Source organism: Oncorhynchus keta, chromosome 26 (genome assembly GCF_023373465.1).
Source record: "Oncorhynchus keta strain PuntledgeMale-10-30-2019 chromosome 26, Oket_V2, whole genome shotgun sequence".
In the NCBI taxonomy this organism is placed as follows: Eukaryota; Metazoa; Chordata; class Actinopteri; order Salmoniformes; family Salmonidae; genus Oncorhynchus; species Oncorhynchus keta.
The window spans coordinates 14,986,551-14,997,620 of record NC_068446.1 but is presented as its reverse complement, the minus strand read 5'-3'; positions in this window follow the sequence as shown (position 1 = coordinate 14,997,620).

The following is an 11,070-nucleotide window of genomic DNA, read 5'->3' as shown; positions in this document are numbered from 1 at the left end:
GGTCTTTAGCTTATCATCAGCTACTCTACCTCAGGCGAGCAAAACCTTGAGACTTCCTTAATATCAGATTTCGTGCACCAGCTGTTATTGACGAATAGACACAGACCACCAACCATTGTCTTACCGGAGGCAGCTGTTCCATCTTGCCGATGCACAGGAAACCCAGCCAGCTGTATGCTATCCATTACGATGTTCAGCCACAACTCGATGAAACATAAGATATTACAGTATTTAATGTCCCGTTGGTAGTATAGTCTTGATCGGAGCTCATCCAGTTTATTATACAATGATTGCACATTGGCTAGTAGGATGGATGATAGAGGCGGAATACCATCTTTCCATCGGCTACTTTCAAGTCACCTACATCCTTTATATCTCCATCTCTTCTTCATCGGAATGACATGGATTTGGGCCTTGTCCGGTGTCTGAAGTAAATCCTTTGCGTCCAACTCGTTAAAGAAAAAATCTTCATCGCGTACGAGGTGAGTAATCGCTGTTCTGATATCCTGAAACTCTTTTTGGTCATAAGAGACAGTGGCAGAAACATTATGTACAAAGGAATTGACAAATAACGTGAAAAAACACACACAAAAGGTTAGGAGCCTGTAAAATGACAGCCATCTCCTCCGGTGCCGTTATCGAGTTTCATTATGTTGCTTCTCCTGCTGTAGCTGCTGCTCCCTGGTGGCTCCGTCCTCGGCAGCCTGCTCATTAGGGATCAGTGTCAGTCTCACCGCGTTGTAGATGCGCATCGCTCCTGGGTTCATACCGTTCAGGTGGGGGGTGGTGGATTTTGGGTCTGGTTGTTAGTTTGCTCCGGTCCTGCAGGGGAGGAAGGACAAACCTCAGAGCGTACAGACATACCTGGAAGCCTGTGACCTGGAGGTCAATGGAGGCACTCCCCTGTGGTCTCCTGGCTCCAGTTGTAGGTTGGTGTCTGTGGTCCTTCCTCTGGTTCGGCTGGTGATGGTGTCTGGTCTGTCCTTCTGTTGGTTTCCTCTGGGTGGTTGAGGTAAACTGGTCCTGGTCTGGTCGGTGGTGGCCTGAAAAATAAAGGTAGCGGAGGAGGGCTGCAGGCTAAGGGTAGAGGGAGTAAGGCTCGCCTCGGCAGCACTCTACTCCACACCACAGACAGGTTCTGGATGCTGGGGGGGTCCGTAGACTGGGGAGTCAGGTCAGGCCACAGTCAAGCCACTGTTAACTTTACAGCGATCCCAGCCTTGTCCGCTGGACCAGACAGACAGTGCAAGACACTGTCAAGTCATTGTTGCTGTTGCTGCTTCCTGGTCCATCCAAAGAAGAGGATAGAGAGAGAGAGGGTAGAGAGAGGTACACAACCCCAGAAATCTCCACCACGCAGTGTTGTGCGTAATAAAGATAACTTGCCTCCATTCTGATCTGTCCCCTATTTACATTTAATTGTTGGAGACCTACCACTACATATTACATAAATAGGTACAGGACTTCTTTTAACAGGGACAACAAATATAGCCTCTTACAAGACACACCTCAAAATATGTTCATGAGAGAGAAACATATTTTGGTGCTCCAAAATTGCAGTACTGGTACTATATTGTGAATTACAGTAAATTACTGCCAGCAATTTACAAATAAGTTAATGTAGCACTTCAGGACAGAGTTAACATAACTCATAAAATACAGTCTATTAGTGTATTTGTGGGGGTACAGCATTCTCACTCATGGGTGCAATAAATATAGCCTTTGACCAACCACGCCTTAAAATATGTTAATGAGCCAAAGGATTTCCCATCGCCCACAATGTTTCCCACGATGAACCATAATTAATACTGTAAAACACATTTACAGAATTTTACTGTGCATTCTACAGTGTTTTACTGTTGAAATCACAGAAAGGTCTTACAGTGAGCTGTAAAACAAATGTATGGTATTTTACTGTGCATTCTTCGGGTAATCTACGGTATTCAGTTTATACACTCTAGTTTGGTTGATTAATACTGTAAGTTAACTGAGGAAATTACAAAAAATGCTAACTGTGTACTCATGCACTTTGTCTGGGAAACACATTGCTCTCAGTTTCAGCTGTTCATAATTGTTGGGTGTGGACTGGACCCACAAGAAACAAGGAATCTTGTCTTACCTGTATGTCTTTTACGTGTTGACTTTGGGCTTGTTTGATTGTGTTTGGCTTGAGAAGCTGCCGTTTAATTGTAAAAGAAAGGAATGAGTTCCACCTAGTTACAACTTCAGTGTATGCTTGGTAGGACAATGTTTTTTTTGAAACACTTGGAAATCACATTTGTCTCATGAGTTAGTTCAGATGAATGTGCCTCAACATTCAGTTTCATTCACAATAGGTTTAAAGTCTTTGAGTAGTTTGAGCAGGTACTTTCCCTATTGTTATCATCCCCCAAATGATAGGCCTATTGCTTGGTGTCTGCAGCTGCATCACAGAGATAGACGGGTGAGTGCCGAAAGAACATTGAGACTGCACACCACACGTCCTCTCCCAAGATGGATTGAAGATGAGCACAGCATGATGCCTGAAACATATTCTGCTAGATATCTCTTGCTTAAACAGGTTTTGATGGGGATCTTTGTATTACGTTACTCAGATTGATGCATAGGTGCGGTGCGTCAGTCGACTCTTAAGGATTTGTAACCTTAAATCCAAATGACAATATTTCACATGTAAAAGATAATATTCAACCAGAGAAAGATTTTTTCTGCATTGGGAGTGGAACTGTTGTCATTCACAATAGATGTAAAAAAAAAACTGACTTGGTTGATTTTCAAGGTTTTACTGCTATCCTACAAAGCATTACATGGGATTGCTCCTACCTATCTTTTCCGATTTGGTCCTGCCGTACATACCTACACGTACGCTACGGTCACAAGACGCAGGCCTCCTAATTGTCCTTTGAATTTATAAGCAAACAGCTGGAGGCAGGGCTTTCTCCAATAGAGCTCCATTTTTATGGAATAATATAATAATAATAATATATGCCATTTAGCTGACGCTTTTATCCAAAGTGACTTACAGTCATGTGTGCATACATTCTACGTATGGGTGGTCCCGGGAATCGAACCCACTACCCTGGCGTTACAAGCGCCATGCTCTACCAACTGAGCCACAGAAGGACCACTAATGGTCTGCCTACCCATGTGAGAGACGCAGACTCGGTATCAACCTTTAAGTCTTTACTGAAGACTCATCTCTTCAGTAGGTCCTATGATTGAGTGTAGTCTGGCCCAGGAGTGTGAAGGTGAACGGAAAGTCACTCGAGCAACGAACCGCCCTTGCTGTCTCTGCCTGGCCGGTTCCCCTCTCTCCACTGGGATTCTCTGCCTCTAACCCTATTACAGGGGCTGAGTCACTGGCCTACTGGTGCTCTTCTATGCAGTCCCTAGGAGGGATGCGTCACTTGAGTGGGTTGAATCACTGACTCAACCCACTCAACCCACTCTTCCTGTCTGGGTTGGCGCCCCCCCCTTGGGTTGTGCCGTGGCGGAGATCTTTGTGGGTTTTACTCAGCCTTGTCTCAGGATGGTAAGTTGATAGTTGAAGATATCCCTCTAGTGGTGTGGGGGCTGTGCGTTGGCAAAGTGGGTGGGGTTATATCCTACCTGTTTGGCCCTGTCCGGGGGTATCATCGGATGGGGCCAAAGTGTCTCCTGACTCCTCCTGTCTCAGCCTCCAGTATTTATGCTGCAGTAGTTTATGTGTCGGGGGGCTAGGGTTAGTCTGTTATATCTGGAGTATTTCTCTCTTATCCGGTGTCCTGTGTGAATTTAAGTATGCTCTCTCTAATTCTCTCTTTCTCTCTTTCTTTCTTTCTCTCTCTCGGAGGACCTGAGCCCTTGGACCATGCCTCAGGACTACCTGGCATGATGACTCCTTGCTGTCCCCATTCCACCTGGCCATGCTGCTGCTCCAGTTTCAACTGTTTGGAAACATGACCTGTTCACTGGACGTGCTACCTGTCCCAGACCTACTCTTTGTAGTTGCTGCCTTCATAGCTGCTGTGAGAAGCTATATTGGAAATTCGTAGCTGCTGTAACACACCAAAGCACCCGCAATGTGAACAATGCATACTGTGATGTCGCCTTAGTAATGAAATGCCTTGAGAAACTTGTGAAAAGTCATATTCTCAGTGTCACTACGAGGCTTCTCGACCCTTTTCCTTTTGCCTATCAGCCTAGCAGAGGAGTTGATGATGCCATTCTTACCCTTTGGCATCCTCTATAGACATCTAGATGATGCCAAATCCCATGTTAGGCTTCTGTTTGTTGACTTTTCTTCTGCCTTCAACAAAATCCAGCCCTACATTCTGGCACAGACTAATTTGTGACTTCTCCTTAGATGGGGGGCTGGTTTTGTGGCTGTTGAACTTCCTGAGCCAACGCTCACAGCGAGTCAAAATAGGCTCTCCTCAGGGATGTGTTTTGTCCCCATTCCTGTACATCTTGTACACTAATAGTTGTATTAGTTCCCATCCTGACAGACACCTTGTTAAGTTCGCTGATGACACTGCCTTGATCAGCCTGTTGCATGATGACGAGGATCATCATGGTCCGGTCCTAGATGGCTTTGTAGAGTGGTGTGAGGAATCACGCTTGGTCCTCAATACCAACAAGACCAAAGAGATGTGCATAGACTTCAGGAAGCGTACAACACCTAGCTCTGCAATATCTATCAGAGGTCAGAATATAGAGATTGTAAAACAATACAAATACCTGGGTGTCCTCTTGGACAATAAGCTTCAGTGGAGTAAATGTACAGACCTGATCTACAAAAAGAGGCAACAGAGACTATACTTTCTCAAAAAGCTGGGATCTTTTAATGTAGATTTACTATAGTGACTCTGTTTTACAAATCTTTCATTGAGAGTATTTTAACTTTTTGTATTGTTTGTTTGTTTGGCAATGCCACTGTCAGCCAGAGAAATATGCTGAGAAGGAGTATCACCACAGCAAGCAAGGTACTTGGAGTCAAACAGACAGGCCTGGATGAGATCTTTAAGGTCAGGACCCTCCGCAATGCTCACAAAATCATTTTAGACCCAAGCCACCACCTGTACCCAGACTTTGAACTGCTCCCCTCTGGGTGCAGGTATAGGGCACCCCTCAGCAGGAAAAACAGAACTAGACAATCATTTGTGCCAGGTGTGATATCCCTCCTAAATAGCTCGGGCTAATGTTCCTATCGACTCAGTAAGGCCAATGTTATGAAAGTTGTGTTGTCAATTTTGTTTGGTATTTAAATGCCACTTTACACATGTACATGACACTGCAACAAAATTTCCCCATGGGGACAATAAAGTCAGTAAGTAAGTAAGTACTCCAACTGGCTGGGTATCCAATACTTACCCAAATTGGGTTGTTTTTAACCCAGCATTTTTTTGGGGTGTGGGATGTTAATTTGATCACCCTGTTGTTGCAGGAAAATTGATTTGCCCTATCTAATGAGATGTAATCATTAGTCCAAACTAAAACAAGAGTTTCTATAAGACAAATTCAGGTAGGTCCCTCCTCGTTTCGTCCCTTTTGCTTCCGTACCTCTTAAGGATCGGAGCCTTTTGCATAAAAAGACATACCCAAATCTGACTGCCTATAGCTCAGGCTCTGAAGCAAGGATATGCATATTCTTGGTACCATTTGAAAAGGAACACGTAGAGGTTTGTGAAAATGTGAAAGGAATGTAGAAGAATATAACACAATAAATCTGGTAAAAGATAATACAAAGAAGAAAAAAACAATTATTTTGTATTTTTTTTGTACCATCTTAGAAATGCAAGAGAAAAGCCATAATGTATTATTCCAGCCCAGGTGCAATTTAGATTTTGGCCACTAGATGGCACAGTGTATGTGCAAAGTTTTTGACTGATCCAATGAACCATTGCATTTCTGTTCAAAATTCTGTATCAAGACGGCGCAAATGTGCCTAATTTGTTTATTAATAACTTATCATGTTCAAAATTGTGCACTCTCCTCAAAAATAGCATGGTATTATTTCACTGTAATAGCTACTGTAAATTGGACAGTGCAGTTAGATTAACAAGAATTTAAGCTTTCTGCCAATATCTATGTCCTGCGAAATGTTTTTTGTTACTTACAACCTCATGCTAATTGCATTAGCCGACATTAGCTCAACCTTCCCATGGGTGGGACACCGATCCCGTAGAGGTTGGCTCCGGCTGGTGGTAATAAATTAATAAAAAGCTAAAGAAGCTAAAGCTTCTCTTAACATGGAAGAGTTGCAGTGTTGGCTAGCCTTAGCCAGTTAGCTAGCATAAGTAGCATTTCACTCTGTTATCGTTGTTGAGTAGGCTTAATTAGCTGCATTAGCTAAGTACTGTGCATTCAGAAGGTATTCAAACCTTGTGACTTTTTCCACATTTTGTTGTGTTACAGCCTGAATATAAAATGTATTAAATTGAGATTTTGTGTCTCTGACTGTGTCGAAGTGGAATTATGTTTGCAGAAATGCTTACAAATTAATACAAAATGAAAGGCTAAAATGTCTTGAGTCAATAAGTATTCAACAACTTTGTTATGGCAAGTCTAAATAAGTTCTGGAGTGTAAAAATTTGCTCAACAAGTCACATAAGTTGCAATAATAGTGTGTAACATAATTTTGAATGACTACCTTATCTCTGTACCACAGACATACAATTATCTGCAAGGTCCCCCAGTCCAGCAGTGAATTTCAAACACAGATTTATAAAGAATACAAGGGATGCTTCACAAAGAAGGGAACGTATTTGTACAATAGATGGGTAAAAAAAAGACATTACATTTCCTATTAATTACTTTGGATGTATCAATACACCCCTTCACTAAAAAAGATACAGGCATACTTCCTAACTCAGTTGCCAGAGAGGAAGGAAACCGCTCAGGGATTTCACCATGAGACCAATGGTGACTTTAAAACAGTTACAGAATTGAATGGCTGTGATAGGATAAGAGCGTCTGCTAAATGACTTAAATGTAAATGTAATAGGAGAAAACTGAGGATGGATCAAAAGCATTGTTGTTACACCACAATACTAACCTAAAAGACAGAGTAAAAGAAGGAAGCTATGCAGAATAAAAAATATTCTAAAATATGCATCCTGTTTCCAATAATACAAAAGTAAAGCTGCAAAGAATGTGGCAAATAACTGTTTGTTTCCTGTATACAAAGCATTATGTTTGGGGAAAATCTGACACACTCTTCATATTTCCAGGCATGGTGGTGGTTGCATCATATTATGTGTCAACTTGTCATCAGCAAGGACTAGGAAGTTTTTAGTTGATAAAAATAAACAGAATAGCACACAGGCAAAATTCTAGAGGAAATCCTGGTTCAGTGTGCCTTCCAACAGACACTGGGAGAAAAATTCACCTTTCAGCAGGACAATAAACTAAAATTCAAGGCAGAATATACACTGGAGTTGCTTACCAAGATGACATTGAACATTCCTGAGTAGCCTAGTTACAGTTTTGATTTATTAAATCAGCTTGAAAATCGATGGCAAGGCTTGAAAATGGCTATCTAGCAATGATCAACTATCAACGTGACAGAGTTTGAAGAATTTAAAAAACAATCATGTGCAAATATTCCACACTCCATGTGTGCACAGGTCTTAGAGACTCACCCAGAAATACTCACAGCTGTAACCGGTGCCAAAGGTGACATGTTTGACTCAGGGGTATGAATACTTATGTCAATGAGATATTTCAGTGTTTCATTTGAAATAGATTGGATAACATTTAAAAAAATATGTTTTCATTATGTCATTTTGGGGTATTGTGTGTGGATGGGTGAGAACTCATATTTAATACATTTTGAATTCATAAACACAACAAAATGAGGAATAAGTCAAGGGGTATGAATACTTTCTGAAGGCACTGTAAGTGGAAAGACAAACAAGAAGAAAATATCGCTAGCTCTCTCTCTCTCTGCTGCTTCTCCTTAATTTTTGAAGAAATGCATCAGATCAAAACTCTTCAACTATTGTCTTTCTCTTTATGCACTTTATGCACTGCAGTGCTCGCTAGCTGTAATGGTTGCTTTTAGTACACGATTCATTTTCTGATCCTTTGATTGGGTGGACAAGATGTTAGTTTATACTGCAAGAGCTCTGATAGGTTGGAGGATGTCCTCCAGAAGTAATCATAATTACTGTAACATTATGGAACGGGGTGAGAACCATGAGCCTCGTAGGAAAATAGCTGTGCTCTCGCAACAAAATGTTGCTAGCCTAGAAGGTGTTGTTGATGCTACTGTAGACCATTGTGTTTTAATCTGTTATTTGATGACATGTAAATATATTTAGTATAGTTTTATCTAAAAAAGTATAAGTATAATAACTTAATGTTCCACTATTTTTATTTTTATGAAATTCTCTGATTAGGATGGTCCTCCCCTTCCTCCTCTGAGGAGCCTCAACTGGTATCAACCCTTACAAAAAAGTCCATGAATTATAATCCACACAATAATTTACATTTCATGTTGCTGCAGGGTTATTTCCCTGCTGTGAGAAATTGATAATTGAATTAAGATTGTACTTTTGTACATAGGGCGACATGAACATATGCAGGGGAAGGTACATGTAAATATATCCTGTTTACAGGGCTATAAGGGAAAAACACAAGGAATTAACTTCTTCACTGTAAAGGAAAACTGAAAATTATACAGTAATTGTTTGTATTATGAACAGTAAAATACCCTGAAACATTTGACTGCAGCATACTGTAAATTATGGTGCATTGTGGGAAAATGTTGTATTGCTGTATTTTGAGTGGTACTGTAATTCCATCCCACAGAATAATAGTGCCTTACTGTATTCTTGGAGTGTAGAAAACGTTTAACTAGTGGGGGCTTTGTATTATTGTATCTGGCATATTAACATATTTTGAGGCCTGCCTTGTAAGAGGTTATATTTTTACCCATGAGTGAGAATGCTGTATCAATTCAACTCATGTGTGGTTATTGTACACCAATCAGTTGAAGATGTCTATAGGACAAATTGAAGTGGCATCAAGTCTTAAATGTCCTGGACAGTAAAGAATTCCACGTTTTCATGATGTTTGATGATATTTTGATTAAAACTGTTCAAAATATGAAAATTACTGGGGTTTTTTATGATTTCTATTTTGACCGAGTTTGACTTTTTGTCATTTTTTGTTGTCTGGAGGAGTTATAGGTGCAATATTGACGTCAATTAACTATTGATGTTAACTTTGATAGTGAAGCTCCGAGGCATGCATCAAAATGACTAAGTAGTTTACTTCAAAGCACTGTGCCTGTATCACTTTATCAGAAGCACATAATCAAGGTCATCCAAAGCTTAGTTTTGTCGAACAACCACCTGATTGGTTTGGTATTGGTTTCGGTTGAAGACAAAAAGCTACTCTGTGCACATGCTACCGTGTGTGGGACATCATCTATGATCATTTGGCTGCTCTAAATTCTTTTGACCAGTAGGTGCCTCTAGTGTACACTTTGTTAATCAAAGCTTCAAATCATTTTCGACACAATGGGATGGAATGCCTCAGTGCTTCAGGAAGCGCAGTTTCCCTATCACTACAATTTACACAGTTTATACCACATGTATCAGTAGGCACCCAATTTTTTATAGAAAAATACATACAGAGAAATTATCATATTGATCACATAGGATTTATTAATAATACAATTGGCATGTAAAGGCTTGGGAAGGAAGTTACACCTAGTTAAAACCTCTTCTTGGTAGGACAATGTTTTTAAACACTTGGAAATCACATTTCACTCATGAGTGATTCACATGAACGTGCCACAAAATGCAGTTTCATTCACAATAGGTTTAACGTCTTTGAGTACAGCATGATGCCTGATATCAGTGACAATGAGAAGAGAAAGGCACCAATATCATGGCAGCAGAGATTTAGTTATTCTCTAGAGAGATATTCTCTCAAGACCCATTTTGTTCAACATCTATGTTATTTATGCAGTTGTTGGCATTGTTTGAAATGCCACTTTGTTTGCAAAAACATGCCATCATCCACCTACACCACCATAATAAAAATAACAACCCAGAACATAATTTATTACACATAAACACATGTTTATAACATAACAATGTCATAATCTTGATGTGTGCTGCATTGGTGTGAGAATGAATTATGGAATGAATGCAATTTATCATACAGTGACAGTAGTTGTAAAGTTAAATAAATAAGGATAAAAACACTTTTTTGAACTTCATGTAACATAAATGTTCTGTGTACCTGTATGACTGGTATGTACTGTAGGACTGGTATGTACGTGCCTACAGAAAGGTTACACCCCCGTTGGATTTCTTCAAATTGTATTGTCTTAGAAAGGGGTATTAAATGGATTTATTTGTCATTTTTTGTTAACAATTTACGCAAGGTACTCTGATGTCAAAATGGAAGAAAAATTGTAAAATGTATTTTAAGATGAATGAAAAGTGAAACACTAATATACAGTACCTTGATTGGATAAGTATTCACCCCCCTGAGCCAATACATGTTAGAAACACCTTCGGCAGCGATTACAGCTGTGAGTCTTCTTGGGTGAATATCACAAGAGCTTTGCACACCTGTATTGTGCAATATTTGCCCATTATTCTTTACAAAAATCTTCAGGTTCTGTCAAGGTGTTGGGGATCATGGCTAGACAGCAATTTTCATGTCTTGCCATATATTTTCAAGCAGATTTAAGTGAAAACTGTCCACTTAGAAACATTCACTGTCTTCTTGGTGAACAACTCCAGTGTAGATTTTGCAGGTTATAGACCTGCTGAAAGGTGAAATCATTTTACCTTTATTTAACTAGGCAAGTCAGTTAAGAACAAATTCTTATTTTCAATGACAGCCTAGGAACAGTGGGTTAACTGCCTGTTCAGGGGCAGAATGGCAGATTTGTACCTTGTCAGCTCGGGGGTTTGAACTTGCAACCTTCCGGTTACTAGTCCAACGCTCCAACCACTAGGCTACCCTGCCGCTTAGCTCCGGCCTGTTTCTTTCATCCTGAAAAACTCACCAGTCTTTGCTAATGTCACGCATATACCCATACCATAACTTGCCTAGTTAAATAAAGGT